General features: G+C 46.6%; 1 long non-coding RNA gene across 1 annotated transcript in view; it reads right to left on the bottom strand.

Annotated features, from left to right (window-relative positions):
* Nucleotides 1–17682, bottom strand: part of LOC145544529 (uncharacterized) — a 393836-nt gene that overhangs the window by 23575 nt on the left and 352579 nt on the right. The window contains exons 6-7 of the long non-coding RNA XR_014081466.1: nucleotides 14615–16711; nucleotides 9206–9360 (exon numbers count right to left, since the gene is read on the bottom strand). This is a non-coding gene — a long non-coding RNA (uncharacterized LOC145544529). The remainder of the gene's footprint in view (nucleotides 1–9205; nucleotides 9361–14614; nucleotides 16712–17682) is intronic.

Raw genomic sequence — 17682 nt, forward strand, 5'->3', positions numbered from 1 at the left:
CCCTGGAGGTTACTGGTGGAAGTTACATGGTGGTTCCGGCTCCTCCAGGGCATGCAGTCCTTCCTTCCTTGGCCCTCTGGGCAGCTCAGATCATCAATTTCCTCTCCACCTCCCCCTTTGCCACACCTTCCTCCTTTCCAGAAACTGAGGTTAGAGCTTGCCCAGAGCACCAGCAGCCTGTCCAGACCAATCAAGAATCTGCCTCTTCTGGGGAAGACCGACTCCCCATTTCCAACCTCTAGTTCAGACAATGAATTCCACTGCCAAAAAAAAAAAAAAAAAAAATTCATGCAAATCGAGGCCAAATTGAAAATCTGTTCATCACTTCTTCTGGTGTCTAGGGTCTCTCGTTGGGGAATTTTTAAATGGCTCAGCTCATCTGAAGCCAAAGAAGAGAGAGGAGACAGATGGAGTCATGCATTTTTACAGAGATTCTTAAGACTTGTCCTTGTGGAAACCCCCCCTGCCCATCCACACTGCAGTGGGGAAGTCTCATTCCATGACCTACTCTTACTAAAGACATTTCTCCCTGCACCTGACAGCGCGGGCATGTTTCTGCGGGGACTCACTGCACAGAGGCCTTCAGGAGGGAGGCTTCTCACCAGCTAGCTCAGAAAAACCCAAGGCCTGCTTGCCAGAAAAAAGCAATCTTTTTGCTGCACAACAGAATGCAAGAGTGTCGGTTTTAACAAGAAAACGTCCACTGGTAGCGGAGCTTCTTGTCAATTAAAACCAACTCCGTGCAAGAAGTGAAAAAACTGGGAGTGAGCCAGGCTCCACCCAGAATCCTTGTCACATTTCTGCATGGAAGCTCCAATTTAGAGTCCCTGGGATTCCCTTTGTGTGAGCCCCTCTGGGCAGAGTCTCGTGGCCAAGGAACCTGGTTGCAGAATCTGACTAAGTATCTAGTCCTCAAATAACCAGCAAATGGAGCCTGGCTCTCCAAAACTTCCCTTGGACTGCAATCACTCCGCCAAGCCTGGCTCTGATCAGGGTGGTAGCCAGGGTGCTCCAGAGAAACAAAAGGATCTAAGTGGATATACGGAGGGAAAGATTTATTTTAAGCAATTGGCTCATGGGACTGGGGGAGGGCGGTTGGCAAGTCTGAAATTTGTAAGGCAGCCTGGTAGGCTGGTAATTAAGAGTGGGTGCTTCAGTCTTGAGTCTGAATTCTGCAGGGCAGCAGGCTGGAAACACTGGCAGGTTGTCAGTGTGATAGTCTTGAGGAGAATCCCTTCTGAAAACTTTGGTCTTTGTGCTTAAAGCCTCAGCTGATTGGGTGAGGGTCACCCACTTTATGGACAATAATCTGCTTTACCCAAAACCTACTGATTGAAATAGCATCTAAAAAAATATCTTGACAGCAGCATCTCCAGTGGTGTTTGACCAAATAATCAGGCACCGTAGCTTAGCCAGGATGACACATAAATGAACCATCACACTCAGCATACTCTGCTCTCCGACCATCGCATTTAGCCAGCCTGCCCACCTATACCTCTGGCAGTGCCTGCTCCTTCTCCTTGGGCTTACTTACTCATCATCAGCTCTGAGCTTTATCAAGCTACCCATCCACAGTGCTCTTCAAATCATCCCTACCCTAGCTTCAAATCCTTCCTTCCTACTTCAAGACCCAGTTCCAGTCCCACTTCCTTGATAGAAGTCTTCCCTAGCCTTTCTAGGCCACATATGTCTCCCTCAGGACTCTTGAATCTCCAGGCGTCCACAGCACAAACCCAACCTTGATCACATACTTATTGAACTCCTCTTTTTCCTAGCCTCATTTTTGAGTTACAAGACCAGCTCACATACCTCTGCCTCCCACATAGCGGAGGGCTGGGAAGATTGCAATGGACACAAATATCCATCTGTTGGGGATTTTTTTCTACAAAGAAGGCACAATTTAAGCATTGGATTAAAACACAGTTAAAACAGAAAAAGCTGAGAAAATGTGGAAGTCTTTCTCTTTGAAGTGAGTCAAAACCAAAAATTGAAGGGGGGGTGGGTAGGTTGAAGAAGGTGACCTGATGTCATTGTAGATAAACTATGGCTCTGGCCCCAGGCAACCTGTGAAAATGCAAGGTATTCTGGCCCTGCCAAGGAGCTGCTCCTGAGTTGCAGATGGGGTCTCTGGCAGGCATCTGGACCGCATTAAAGGAGGACTGAGTGATTCACTCTACAGGGACCTCTCCAAACAGACAAGTTCAAAGTTCTGCTTTTAATCGATTCAGTGTGTGATATCACTGGGCAGCATTTCCTCCCAAGATAAGGGCAGCATCGATTATCAGATACGAAGTACAGCAGCCTTGAACAGCCAGGAGCCCCCTGCAGGAGCAAAGGGGCTGAAACCAGCTTCAGGAGGGGGCTGCGGGCTCCTACTTTGTCTGGACGAGTACAACTCCCAGCTCAGCTCCAAGCCTGGTGGTCGGTGGGGCCCAGAGCCTCCCCACTGTGAGCCAGGCCCAAGCTTGTGAGAAGGAGAGAAGAGGAAGGGAGGCATACAGAACTGACTCTTCTGGTCGCCCCCAGCAGTTTTAACTGGGCATTTCTGAAAAGGAAAGTGTGACTAATCTCAATGTCTGCTCCATCTCACTTAATGTATTACTATCAGTTCAGTTCAGTTCAATTCAGTTGCTAAGTCTGACTCTTTGCAACCCCATGGACTGCAGCACGCCAGGCTTCCCTGTCCTTCACTATCTCCTGGAGCTTGCTCAAACTCATGTCCATTGAGTTGGTGATGCCATCCAACCATCTCATCCTCTGTCGTTCCTTCTCCGCCTGCCTTCAATCTTTCCCAGCATCAGGGTCTTTTCCAATGCCGCTGCTGCTGCTAAGTCGCTTCAGTCGTGTCTGACTCTGTGCAACCCCATAGACAGCAGCCCACCAGGCTCCCCCGTCCCTGGGATTCTCCAGGTAAATACACTGGAGTGGGTTGCCATTTCCTTCTCCAATGCATGAAAGTGAAAAGTGAAAGTGAAGTCGTTCAGTCATGTCCGACTCTTAGTGACCCCATGGACTGCAGCCTACCAGGCTCCTCCGTCCATGGGATTTTCCAGGCAAGAATACTGGATTGGGTTGCCATTGCCTTCCCTGCTTTTCCAATGAGTCAGAGCTTTACATCAGGTGGCTGCTGCTGCTGCTGCTGCTAAGTCGCTTCAGTTGTGCCCGACTCTGTGCGACCCCATAGATGGTAGCCCACCAGGCTCCCCCGTCCCTGAGATTCTCCAGGCAAGAACACTGGAGTGGGCTGCCATTTCCTTCTCCATATCAGGTGGCCAAAGTATTAAAATTATCACATCTTATGCTGGAGAAGGCAATGGCAACCCACTCCAGTCCTCTTGCCTAGAGAGTCCCAGGGACGGGGGAGCCTGGTGGGCGGCCGTCTCTGGGGTCGCACAGAGTTGGACACGACTGAAGCGACTTAGCAGCAGCAGCGTGCTGAGTGCTATGGATGTAACTGACAGCCCTGAGCCCTGCCTGTAGGGGCCGCCCATTCTAGCAGGGAAGAAAGATGACAAACAATCACTAAGAGAAATCAGACTGATCAATTTTTTAAGGGCAGAGGGACATTATGAGAGTGGAAGGTTTTTCTGGTTGGCCAGAGTTAGGGGGGTGTGAAGATTTTACCACTAATTGCTCAGCTATAAACAGGAGGCTTCCAACACTGCCTTTACTTCTTAGCCTGTCCTGTCCTAGTCAGCTTCTGGAGGTTTGGCTCAGCCTGGGGAGGGCCAGGACCCAGATGTTCGACTGGATTAGAGGTCCCTCCTATATGCACATCCTATGATTAGTGATACCTAGACAGTGTGCTAAAAAGCAGAGACATCCCTTTGCCTACAAAAGTCCATATAGTCAAAGCTATGGTTTTTCCAGTAGTCACGTATGGATGTAAGAGTTGTACCATAAAGAAGGCTGAGCACTGAAGAATTGATGCTTTCAAACTGTGGTGTTGGAGAAGACTCTTGAGAGTCCCCTGGACTGCAAGGAGATCAAACCAGTCAACCCTAAAGGAAATCAACCCTGAATATTCATTGGAAGGACTGATGCTGAATTGAAGCTCCAATACTTTGGCCACCTGATGTGAAGAGCAGACTATTGGAAAAGACCCCAGTGCTGGGAAAGACTGTGGGCACAAGAATAAGGGAATGACAAAGGATGAGATGGTTGGATGGCACCACTGAGTCAATGGACATGAGTTTGAGCAAGCTCCGGAGATGGTGAAGGACAGGGAGGCCTGGCATCTATGATGTCACAAAGCAGACATGGTGTCTATATTATGTCTATGTCACAAAGCAGACATGATTGAGTGACTGAACAATGATCAGTGATACCACCACCACCCATATTACTTCTCATGCTGTATTTTAATTATCTGTTTCACTTCCAGTCTCATCTGCTGAACACTAAGTTCCTTGCTTTCATTGGAATATTCCTTGGAAGGACTGATGCTGATGCTGAAACTCCAGTACTTTGGCCACCTGATGCAAAGAACTGACTCATTTGAAAAGACTCTGATGCTGGGAAAGATTGAAGGTGGGAGGAGAAGGGGACAACAGAGGATGAGATGATTGGATGGCATCACTGACTCAATGGACATGTGTTTGAGTAAACTCCCGGAGTTGGTGATGGACAGGGAGGCCTGGCATGCTGTAGTCCATGGGGTCACAAAGAGTCAGACATGATTGAGCAACTGAACTGAACTGAAGTTCCTTGCAGGCAGGGGCATCTCAGTTTCACTTACCATTTTACTCTTAGAGCCTACAGTTAACAGGGCACATGGCTGGCTACAGCTGTAAGCACGGCCTGCTTAACGTGCATTTACGAAAATTTTGCTAATAATTATACCTGACATTGTTTGAACAGGCATGATGTGTCAGACACTGCTAAGCACTTGGCAAACATAGGCTCATTTAGTCCTTGCAATAATCTTTTGAGTTTGGCATTATTATCTCCTTCATGCAAATAAGGGGCCTGAAACCCAGAGAAACTAAGTAATCTGCCCAAGGTCACACAGCTTGGCTAGATTCAAACTCAGAACTGTCTCTGATCCCCACGGGTGCTGGCCTGAGTTCTCCTGGAGTGGAAGTGTGTTCTCCTCTGTAAATGTACAAGGAGCAGTAAGTGCTTCTAGCCAGATGCGGAAAAGATTCACAGAGCTCTGAGTGCTTGACAGACACATCCATGAGAAAGACAGAAGGATCTGCGGTTGTCAGGATCTAAAGCTCCAGGGATGGTGCTCCTAAGCCCACAGCATCCTCTGTACGGAGGTGAAAGCGGGTACCAGACTCTATGAGGTTTCTCCCAGAAGAAGATAGAAGCCTAAGGCAGGTCCTAAGAAAGCGATGGGAGTGTTAAGCATCATTGCCCCCTGAGGTTCTTGACATCTCTCTCAGGCTCATCTGGGCTTCTCCCTGAAACTTGGGGTCTGATGCACGCAGGAAGCCTCAGAGCCAGTCTAAGACTGAGCTGGATCTGGGGTAAGAAGCAGAGGGATACAAAGAAAGCTTGTTGTCACTGTGAGGGTCAGGGCGCCAACTAACACAGACAAGAAGCGCAGGCACAACCGTGCCAAGTGATTCACCTGCTGTCACAGCACAAGCCTTAAATGGGATGCACTGAAACATCACAGACTGATCTGACTGTGGAGGTGTGCTTCTCCCCAAAGAGCTCCTTCCGCCTGCTGCTACTCCCTTGTGGAAAATTAAGAGAGGAGCCTGTCATCACCGAAGGAAAGAAAAGTAGCCTGCTCGTTTCATCACAAAACTCCTGCAAGCCTGTAGCAAATGGCCTCGATTCTTTCCTTCCACCTGATTTATACGGAAGCCATTGTTCACCCTGATGGTGCTCAATATATCACCAGAATGAATACTGTGCATCTCAGTATTTCACCCTCCAAAGCCTCATAGAAAAATGGATGCTAATGAAGAGACCCTCCATGTTTTCCTAAGAAGGCCATCACCTCTGATAATACAGAGGGCTTCAGCAGTTCAATAAAGGCAATAAATCAACACAATTTATTAAATAAAACAAGCACTTTCCCAGGCAAGTGCTCAGAAAGAGCCCAGAACAGCACATCACCAGCCCTCAGAATGGGAAAAGGTTCTGGTGGCTACTTAGTATGAACAAAGTTTCAACAAATACCTCAAGAGAGAGTTCAAGCCAGGAACAGTGACGCTGATAATCACCCCATCCCAATCTCTAGCAGAGCTCTCCCTGTGGGATCCTCATCTGTGCTCTTTAGACAGAATCCAATTTACCATCCTTTCTACAGAAACACCAAGATCAGCTCCTGGGACAGAGCTAGAAAATGTTCAAGTGAACAAGGGCAAATTCTGCTGTGCAAACGAAAGCGTGAGTGAAACAAGATCGAATGCAACGGGTCTCAAGGACACAGGAACCAATTCTTGAATCTGCCCATTGTCTTCCTAGATACAGAGCAGAGAATGGCCCCCATCCATGGCATTGAAAGGCACCCCAGAGGAGAGCCCACATCCCAAGTCTGGATATGTAGACAGAGCTGGTATAACAACCCATCAGAGCAGGCAGACCATGAGTGTCTGCTTCCTCTGTGAGCAAGAGTTCCTAAAAGGGCCCCTGCATTGATCAAGATACGATCACACTCCTCCACAGCAAAGGCAAGGCTGGGACTGCCACATCCTCACCTCAGCTCTAGTTCTGTTCTTATCTCTCCCCTCGAAGGCCATTGAGGAGAGAAAAGCCATTGCAGGGCTGCTGTGGGGTGACTGCAGGGCCTTGCCTGAGAATGGACTCCTCCCTGGGCAGGGAGACTTTGTGAAAACATTGATTCTCGACATCATCCATCCTTTCATTCATGCATTCACCCATCTACCAACTCATTCATCCACGTATTCATCTATCCATCCATCAATTTATTTACCCCCAAATGTTTGCTGAGGGCCTCACTGCACTCAGGACTCTGTGGGAATGCAGTGGGTCTCTCGAGGATTCAGGATGTATAAGAGATGATTAAATAGCTTGCTGACCAGTGACATTATAGAAACAATATGAGCTCTGCAAGCAGCTACACTTGGTCCTCATGTCATCTGTGTATTTGGGTAAATTTGACACCTCTCTGTCTCCAATGCCAAACCTAGAAGACAGGGGTTGCCATGGTACCTACCAAATAGGTTCTTTGTGAGGACTAAATGAAATAACCGATGTTTCCTAAAGAATGATAAGGCATACCATCAGGAGTAGAGGAAATTATTTTAGTTGGAGCAGGGGCAAACTTTGATCTAATATACGTATATCTTTCAGTAAAAAATAATATCAAATTCAATTTCACCAAGATACTTAAGATAAACCTTAAGTTTTATCCTTAAGGTAAACCTGAAGTTTTTCTCTTAAGATAAACCTAACATTTAAGTCTACACAGGTCACGAAAGGTATTTGCGATACATGTTACTGACAAAGGGACAAATGAGCTTATATACAGAATATATAATTTCTACAAATCAACAAAAAGATTACAAAACAGATGAAATGGCACAACCATTGGAAAGCCGATTTGATATTATCTCCTGCAGCTGAATGTCACAGTGCATAACCCAGCAATTATACTCCTAAATATATGTTCAGCATACAGGTGCTTTAATAAGTATGTACAGAGATGTTAATACTATCATTATTTGTAATAGAAATGGGAAACAACAGAAAAGGTTCATGAACAGCAGAATAAATAAATAATAACAGCAGAATAAATACATAATGGTACTGTAATCATGCAATGGGATCCTACACAGTAAGAAAAATGAAAGATCCCCAGTTGTACACAACCACAGAGCCATGCTCTCAAACACCACACTGAATTATAGAAATCAGACACACACAGGGCTTCCCTGGTGGTCCATTGGTTGAGAGTATGCTTGCCAGTGCAGGGGACACAGGTTCAATCCCTGGTCCAGGAAGATTCCACATGCCTCGAGGCAACTAAGCCCATGTGCCACAACTATTGAGCCCAAGGTCAAGAGCCTGTGGCTGCAACCGGAGAAGCTGCTGTGACAAGAAGCCCATGCACTGCAACTAGAGAGTAGCACCCGCTTGCTGCAATTAGAAAAAGCCTATAGCAACGAAGACACGGCACAGCCAAGGGAGGGGGGTTCTGGAAGGAGAAAACATGTACACCCATGGTGGATTCATGTCAGTGTATGGCAAAACAAATACAATATTGTAAAGTTAAAAAATAGATAAATAAACTAATTAAAATAAATAAATAAATAAAATAAAAAAAAAGAAATCAGACACACACAAACACAAGAACACCCTGTGATTCCATATGTGTAACGAGCAAACCAAACAAAAGAGTGTGAGAGTCAGAATAGGGGTACCTCTGGTGAAGCAGTCAGGGAGCATGAGAAGTGTGCCTGAGGCCCTTACCCTGTTCTGCTTCTTGACATTTTGTGATGATTTATTGATTTATGCATTTATGCTTTTCACACTTTTCAATATGTTATATTTATAATTTTTAAAATTTTTACACAGTCTTTAAATATCAAGTAAATACATGGGTGTATGATTCTAGCAAAATTGTGAAGATAATGATGCCTAAAGATGGGGACATACTGAGGTGACAAAACTCACTAACCTTCACAAGGTACAGATCCTGTTCTGTATGCTTCACATAAATCGTGTCACTTAGTTGTCACAGCAATCCCAGGAGGGAGGCAATACTGTTAGCCCCCATTTTACAGATGCAGGATCTAAGGCACAGGAAAGGTAAGCTACTTGCTTAAGGTCAGCCGGCTAAGTTAGCAGCAAAGCTAAGCCTCAAAGCCAGGCCATCAAGCACCGAATGATGATGGTCATGCTCTCAATTGTCTCCCCACGCTGCCCTCATGCAAAGGACCAGCACAACAACTAACACACAGTCACACTCATTCTGTATTGACTCACATTATTACAAATAACAGTCTTTCCTTTTGATTCCCTGCCGTCTGCCCAGGGAACCTTCCTGTCATCCATCATTCCTCTCCCAATTTATTCTGTGTTAAGGTTTTGACACTCTCCCCCATCCCCCAAATTTTGTGTCCATATTTCAAGAAGCTTAGTGAAACACTGCCTCTGTGGAGCCTAGGGGATATCAAAGGCATAACAACACAGCCTTCTGAAACATAAAAGCAAATAGCCAGGTGGGTATCCATGATATAATATATTCACCACAAGCACACAAAATGGGATTTAGCCTCACCTGATGATGGCTGTCTGGTGAGACCACCAAAAGCGGTCCAGCTTAAGGGCTGAGGCGTCTACGTGGGCTCTTCTTTGGGATCCTGCAGGAGTGTGGGCGCTGATGGTGGCCGATCACAGGGAAATTCTACTGTGAACAGCAGGCCTCTTCACCTCCTAGAAAGAAGTCAGAGATGGATGACGAAATGCATTCAGAAAGAAGCAGAGGGGGGGAAATGGCTCACAAATATTAGAAAAAGTAAGGAGATGCTGCCAGGGTCCCAGGGCTTGAGGATGTTGTCTGAAACAGACTCAAGATACAGCTGCTCTCAGGAAGCATCACCCTTTGAGAATGTGAGGCCATCTACGCAGGAGAAGGCACCCCTCCCCAGAGCCCCCTCCAGAGCTGGAAAGCCTGGTGGATTTGTAGTCTGAAGGCCATCATTCTGGCTCTGAATATCCACACAGTCCTTTTGGTGCTAAATTTATTTGTCATCACTGCAGCAGCCTGTTTAATTATAACTAATGGGTGTACTTATGCTAAGTGACATGCCATTGGAAATCCCCCTCCTCCAACTGGAAATATCTATGAAGATGCTGGGCCAGGAAGCAACGAAGCTTAGGGAGACCAAGCTCCTACGGTTGAGGCCCCATTCGGATGGAGAAATTTCACCCAAGAAATGTCCCCCCAGGACACCCATGTGGACAGCCCCAGCCCTTCAGGCGGTGGGGACAGGGTGTCCTATTTGTGAGCTCGATTTCTGAAAGCTCGATGACAGGGGCAGAGTCTCCCCCTCTCTTGGCCTCCTGGAGAGATGTGATTTCTCATGCACATTATTAATGAGCTTCATCCTCAAGTTATTCTGGCTGCATGTGGAGCTTAGAGGACTTGGGAGCACAGCTTGGCAGGCAAGAGAGGCTTTAAAATACAGTACTTCCCCAGCCTGTTTTTTAAAAAATGCAATATCAAAGAGGAAGTCAGAGAGTATGGGGTGGGGGTGGGGCAGTAGAAAAATGGGTTGAAAAGAGTAAAATGAGGAAAAAAACTAAAGAAGTTTTTAAAAGAAATATGTATATATATTTATATACATATATATCCAGCTCCCTTTCTGTTCTTCCCTGTTCCTCCCAGCCTTGGGGTCAGTCCTCTCTGGCCAGGAAAGCCCTCCCGCTCTTCTCTGTCTGCTCATCCCCTGCAGGTCTGGCAGGGCTACCCAATCGCCAAACATTCTTTGTTGACTTCCCCAGATCTCAGAGCACTTTTCCTCCTGGAAATTCCTTCCTAGTAGCCATTTGGCACTTCTTCCATTTAATTATTCATCAAAACAGGTATGGATGCCTTGCTGTGAAGTAATTGTGGCAGATGCTAATCTTAGGTCTTAGATAAGGCAGTTTTCCCTGTGGGTATCCTGTCTTGTTAAAGAGGCTGAGAACCAGAAAGTAGGGAGCATGGTGGGTTCATGGCCACGAAGCCCAAGGCCTGGCACATGTTGGCCCCTCAGGGAATGCCTGCTGGATAGCCAGTTGTACTCAGCATGGTGGAGAGTGGCTTTGCTTGCTCTTTTCCAGAGACCCCTGAGAGGATGCTGTCAATAGCATCTTGGCTCATCTTCCCAGAGGGCAGCTGGGAGCAAGCGCCCGGTCCCTCAAGAGGAAGGTTCTTGGATGCCAACTCAGCTTCGGCTTGTGGAAAGATAGATCCTCTGAAGCCCCAAACATCATCCTACCCTCTCAGGTTTCCTGTCTAAAGATTCGGCATGCAAACAACAGAGACAGTGATAGTGATGGGAAGTGAGGGGTGGAGCTATACGTGCGTGTGAGTGAAGTTGCTTCAGTCGTGTCCAACTGTATGAGACCCTATGAACTATATCCTGCTAGGCTCCTCTGCCCGTGAGATTCTCCAGGCAAGAATACTGGAGTGGGTTTCCATGCCCTCCTCCAAGGGATCTTCCCAACCCAGGGATCAAACCCTGGTCTCTTATGTCTCCTGCATTGGCAGAAGGGTTCTTTACCACTAGTGCCACCCAGGAAGCCCCTGAAGGCCAAAGAAAGCTGGTTGCTTCCAGAGAGGAATAGACACTTACCAGTGAACAAGTAAGGACCACAAAGACTCTGATGAATGGGGAATACGGGAAGATGGGAGGGAGGCAGAGGTAGAGACCTGGGCTCTGTCTTGTCCTCAGAAAGAAAACACATGGGAAGTAGAGCAGTGGAAGAATAATCAATTCCTGACCTCTATAGAAATGACATAGTTACCCCAACTCAAACTCAGGGAAGAGTTCTGAAACCCAGTTCCCACTTGTTCCCCAAGGAGCCTGGTCTCATACAGTCATGGTCCACCCCAAGTCCCCTCCACATGCAAAAGCATTTTCAACTAAGCCCCATCTTGAGTTATAGACACAAGAAAAAGGAAATCCTGTTAAAAGTTCACACCACCATGATTGTGATGCTTCACTTACTAAAAGATCTCACATTTGTACATATAAAAGCAATTTTCCAAGATCAGAATATTTTCCAGAAGTTTCCAGGATGCTTCAATTATTCTCCAAGCTGCAAGGAGAGGCAGGCTGAGTCAGCAGTCACTTGCCTAGAATTTAGGATGCTGACCCAGGCTCACCAGGTGCTCCAACAACAGAGGCCTCGGCCTCTGCTGCTTTTGAGTCAGTCTGAGCTCCTGGGGCTTCTCCTGGCAGAAAAGCACATCAGGAGATCTCCTTGATCAGAGTCAAGGTGACACCATTGGCAACTTAATCACAAAGGAACGAAGTAAAATACAGATACAGCCTAAATGTCTCACCACCTCAAGGAACAGGTCAGGCTTTGAGATTCTGGATGAGAAACACTCTTTCCTATAAGCTCCCTGCTGTACCCAGATTTCCACAGTACTCACTTCCCCACCTCAGGAGGGAGGGGCCAGCTAGCCATGTTCCTATGGTGAGATGTGCAAAACATCACTTTACCGGCACCAACTGGGAGACCTCAGGCCGTGGTCCTCATTCTCTCCCCAATTACTGTATGGATCTGCAAGGGATGCTTCCCTCATTGGAAGACACCTTGTTCCCAACCCCAAGACGAAGTGACTTTCTCCAACAAACTTTGCCACACACCTCACTGCAACAGGAAGTGCATCGAAATGCGAGTCACCCCAGGGTTCATCTGTCTTGAGTCAGGATCTCCTAACTACACTCAACAAATAACTTCTCTACATTTCCCCCTGAGTTGGCTTAGGTCTAGATTCTTACATCCAGCAAAAAGCACCAATCTCCCTTTTTTTGACAAAAATCTTGATGTGTGCCCAGTACCACATTGTGTGATGGAGAGGCTTGCCATTCTCTCCTGTTCTTTCCCTACATGGAGAGACAGTACAATGGCTCAGATCTGCCAACTGGTCCTGTTTTTACCTGGAAAGGTTCCAGTCGAGGTTAAATAACAAGTGATTACAAAGCAGCTTTCTCATTGAAATGAGAATTAATATTAATGCAATTATGCATTGATGGCTTCGGTGTTCTGTTGACATGGATCAACATTTAAACACTGTCACTTAACAAAAGTAAAACCATCCTACAAAGACTTCAACAGTAAAGCCAAGAGGCAGGAATGCACAAAGGACTCTACTGGGTACCATTTTTGCAGGACTTTTCTAAGAATTAGAGTAGAGGGGGGAAAAAAATCACAATTCTTCCACTTGAAAATGTTTGTTCCCATAAAAGGTAAAAGTTGATTTATTTTTATGAAATACTACAAATACGCTCTTAAAGTCACTGCGTTCCTCAGCTGCCTCACCCCAAATCATTGCTTTATGGGGCTTTTAGGGCCTTCAAAATACAGCACTGTAGCTAATAAACAGGATGTTAGAGGAAGAAAGGATTCTTTCAGAACCATGAAAACTGCTGTCCATTTCCTGCAACCCGGATGGTGTGATCTGAGGGCAGCCAAATAACATAAGCCTCTGCACTCAGAAACCCCTTTCCCCCCACCACTATCTGAGCCTCACACTTAGAATCTCTGTCAGTTCACCATGAACACTAATGGGCCACTCAAACCACAGAACTCTAGGGTAGAAGGGACCTCTGTGGCCATTCAGGTCAATACACCCACATGACAGTGGGGAAAACACAGGTCCAGAAACTCAGGCAGCATCATACAACTGGTCATCAGTAGAACTTAGACCCAAGCCTCCGCCCTCAGATGGCCAGCCTGGTGAAGCGACAAAAGTGAAAGTGTTAGTTGCTCAGTTCTATCTGACTCTTTGTTACTCCGTGGACTGTGGCCCACCAGGCTCATGGTCCATGGGATTCTCCAGGCATGAATACTGGAGCAGGTTTGCCATTCTCTTCTGCAGGGGATCTTCTTGACCCAGGGATCAAACCCTCGTCTCCTGTGTTGGCAAGCAGACTCTTTATCACTGAGCCAGGTACGTGGGTTTTATTTCACAATTTAGGTAAATCTAAACCTTGACTTCTTTAAAAGTGAAACGACACAATTTCTCTGAAAGAAATTTTTATAAATGCTAGCCTCTAAAAGGCACAACCTTGGTCAAAACCCAAGGCTAGGCCAACAACCCTGAAAGTGAAAGTGAAAGTTTCTCAGTCATGTCCAACTCTTTGCGACCCCATGAACTTTACAGTCCATGGAATTCTCCAGGCCAGAATACTGGAGGGGGTAACCTTTCCCTTCTCCAGGGATCTTCCCAACCCAGGGATCGAACCCAGGTCTCCCACATCGCAGGCAGATTCTTTATCAGCTGAGCCGCAAAGGAAGCCCAAGAATACTGGACTGGGTAGGCTATCCCTTCTCCAGTGGATCTTCCTGACCCAGGAATTGAACTGGGGTCTCCTGCATTGCAGGCGGATTCCTTCCCAACTGAGCTATTAGGGAAGCCCTAACTAGGTACTATGAGTAACTCCATTTTTGGATGAAGGCCCTCAGAGAGGTTGTGAAAACTGACAAAAAAAAACAAAACACCTAACCAATGAGTAAGCAGCAGAGTAGATTTCAAACCCAACTCATTTAGTCCCAGAGCACAAGTTCCTGAGTGGTACACAGTACACAAGGTAGTGAGTATTCCATCACCAGAAGTGTTCAAGCAGAAGTGGAGGGCCACCAGTGACAGATACTTTCTAAGGAATCCTTTCCCTTGAAGAAGAGTGAAGGTGAAGTGTTTTTTAAGGTTCCACCAGCCTTGAGCTGCCCTGATTACAATCCTATAGTTAACTGCTGGTTTGAGGATTCAAGAGAAATTTCAAAGAGGAATGAAAATAAGAATGTGAATCAGGATTAGTATAGACAGAAAGGGAATTAGTGCTTTAAGGATGGGAGTGGAAGACTTCAGTAAACAGGAAGAGATTAGGAGGAATAGCAAGGGAGGTGTTAACGAGATTCGTGTTCTAGGGCTTTCCTAGTTAGAATCTGCCCAGGGCTCCAGCCTCACCGATTTTTATGCTGCGTGTGGGATCACCAAGCCTCTCAGTTGAACCTCCATCCTGTGTGCAGCTGATTAGACTGAAGCGAACCCTTGCATCTTTAAAAGTCTCACAGTATTAAAAATGGATACACAGCTGATGTTCTGAGCTCTTCATTTATCATTATTTCCAGCCAGAAGTTAAACACATACACAGGCATAATGCTTCCACCACGCTATGAGTTAAATTCTTCTGGTGTCCAAGTGCCCAGGTAACCTAATATTACCCTTAATGTCAGCCACCTGCACGTGCAGTGGAAAGAGAGCTGGTCCCGGACCCCTCAGTTCCCAGGGCAGCTCCCAAAATTTATGCAGAGTCAGAATCACAGGCGTTTGAAGGCTGGCTTTCTCTCTCTGCCAGAGTTCAGGCAGTAGATGTGGGCTTCTGATGCAGCCATCGCAGAACATAAAACTTGCTCATTTTCAAGCTAAGTTTTTATTTTCTCTGGTTTCAACAGGTTGCTGTGCAGAAGATCCACTCAGTAGGTGACATTTTCTCAGCTTGCTTCAGAAGAGGAAAGGCAGACTCTCAAAACCCACAGAAAGGTTTCTCTAGGTCAGTGGGAGAGAAGAGTGGTTCAGAAGCCTGGCGCTGGCTCCCTGGAGGGGCTGGTAAGGGAGCCGCTTAGAGGGGGGAGAGGAGCGTCTATCTTCAGGCTGTGAGGCGTCAGTTAGGCAAGCTGGACCAGAAGAGTCTCCAAGCTGACACACAGTGTGGGTGCCCCAGAGCCAGGGGGTCAGCACTTCCGGAAAGAAGGCACATGCTTTACATCCATCCCTACAGAGAGGAGACCCTGCTTACTTCTCCCACCTTCTAGAAAATGCTCAATGCAGACTTTAGTTCTATCAACCTTCATCAGTTTGTGAGACACAGCTGTTCATTTCTGCCAAAGGGGAGAGGACTCTATGAGAGCAAAAATAAAGCCACAAGTAGAGTAACTTCAGTATCTTGCATCTTTATATAAGTGTTGCTGGTGATTGGTATTTTTAAATGCTCACTGCACCTCTTATGTAGGTGCCAGCAAACACCCACTCCCCAATCATGAAGGGCTCCTTCTGAGCATTGGATGGGGCTCTCCTCCTCTCAGGCAGCCAGGCAACTCAAAACTCTCCTCTGGTACTTCCCTGAAAAAGCTATTTTCATCCCAGGTTTCTGGTGTAGTTTTCACCCCATCACCGCCACCTATCAAATGACATTTGATCATTAATTGCCTTTTAATGACTCCATCTTGACCACATCTCATATGGTAAGCTGACTCAAATCCTCTTTGGAAATAGATGGTTATAAATAATAAGCACCATCACAAAGTATTTAAGATAAAATGAGCGGAAGGACTCAGACTTCAAGGAAAACACTTCCAGTGATTATATACGGCATTTTAGAGCAAAAAGAGAATGTCTGGCTCAATGTCTCATTCCTCCGACAGGAACACTGAGGTCAAGAAAAGGAATGAGACTTGCTCAAAGTCACACAACTCATCAGCGGACAAATGGACTGAAACAGAGGTGCCTGATAACGACTCAGTGCTACTTCCCTCCCAGTCACTGATCAGGACACATTTGGACACGTGGGGCTCTGGCCACCTCTACAGATTCTGTTGTAGCCACACCCACTGTGTCCAGCAAGACTAAGCAAGAGGAGTTTCTTTTTCCCCCTTTATTCTCTTTGTTTTCCTGCAGCCCTTGGTTAGACTGCAATGGAGTCTACTTTGCTTCTGAGAGTTACTATCTAGGGAGGGGGTATAGCATGCTCAGAGTTGGTGGGAGTTGTGCAGCCTTGGACTTGCTGTGACCTCGGCATTTTCCTCAAAAACATGCAGAATGTAATTAAGCAACAAGAGAATGCTCAGATGCCCTGCAGCAACATGCGGAATACACTGTTTGTCCCCAAAGTCCCAAATATCTCGATGTCAAGTTTCTTTCCTCCCACTCTGCAAGCAACACTTTGGGCAAAGCACAGATTTCCCTTGAGAATTTGTTGTTCTGCTTGTTCTCGGCTTGAAGTGACAATTCCTTGAGTGAAAAGCCTGCGGCTGCCGTGGAAATAAGGAGACAGAGCGCGTGCACCTGCCGACAGAGAACAAGGGCAATGAACCTTTGATGAACCGTGGCATGCCCCCGCCTGATACCCTGCAAGACTCGCCATCCCCACACCTTCAAAGGGTCAAGCTCAAACATCTTGCCTGGTCCACACGGGCTTCCCTGGTCTGCCACTGCCCAGCTCTTCAGCCTCAGCCCATCATGTTACTGCCTCCCCTTCATTCCACACCCCAGAAACCCTCTGCTGGTTGTAGCAGCTCAAATACACAGAGTCTGGACTTAACCCCAGAACTCTGCTCATGTAGCCCCTCCTCTGTTCCTCCATCCTTCTGATTTCTCCCTGATCCCCACCCTGGGCCCCAAGGGGCCACTTCCTCTCTTACCCATGTGGCTTCTTTTTTTTCCTTCTTGCAGTAGAATATTATCCCAACTATTAAGATGATCCATTTCACCCTAGACCCTTCATGTTCCCCTCAAAGTTCAGGGATCCCAGAAACCATCCAAAAGGTTGACTCTTCCCTATAGGTCATGCACTCTGGAGTCATCTCTGATTTCCAAGGTCATGCCCTTTGTGGTCCCAGCAGGGAAGCTATTTAAATCCTCCTTCAGCCTCAGGGGTGTGAGCCACTGGTCCTCTTTTTCTGCAACCACAGTGACCAGTAAAACACTTTACTTCTCTGTTGCTTAGGAAATATCCCATAATCATCAGTGCATACATCTTTCTCCTCCATCCTAGGAACTGTGGAGCCTCTTAAGGCCCTGGGGGGTCAGCTGGTCACAGCAAAACTAGAATGTGGATAAGAGGCAGAACACGGGAGCCCCAAGAGTTCCTCCAAGTGTTAAGATAAACAAACATAAGTGGGAGGACATGACCCGGACATCTCCACGGACTGAGTCAAAATTCAAGAGTTACATTTGGTTCAGATAATCTTCACATGAATCATCTGAGAAGTATTTATTAAAAAATGCTGTGGCATAACTCTTTATATAATTATAGA

This window comes from Giraffa tippelskirchi, chromosome 4, assembly GCF_054371585.1.
Source record: "Giraffa tippelskirchi isolate mGirTip1 chromosome 4, T2T-mGirTip1v1.2.pri, whole genome shotgun sequence".
NCBI lineage: Eukaryota > Metazoa > Chordata > Mammalia > Artiodactyla > Giraffidae > Giraffa > Giraffa tippelskirchi.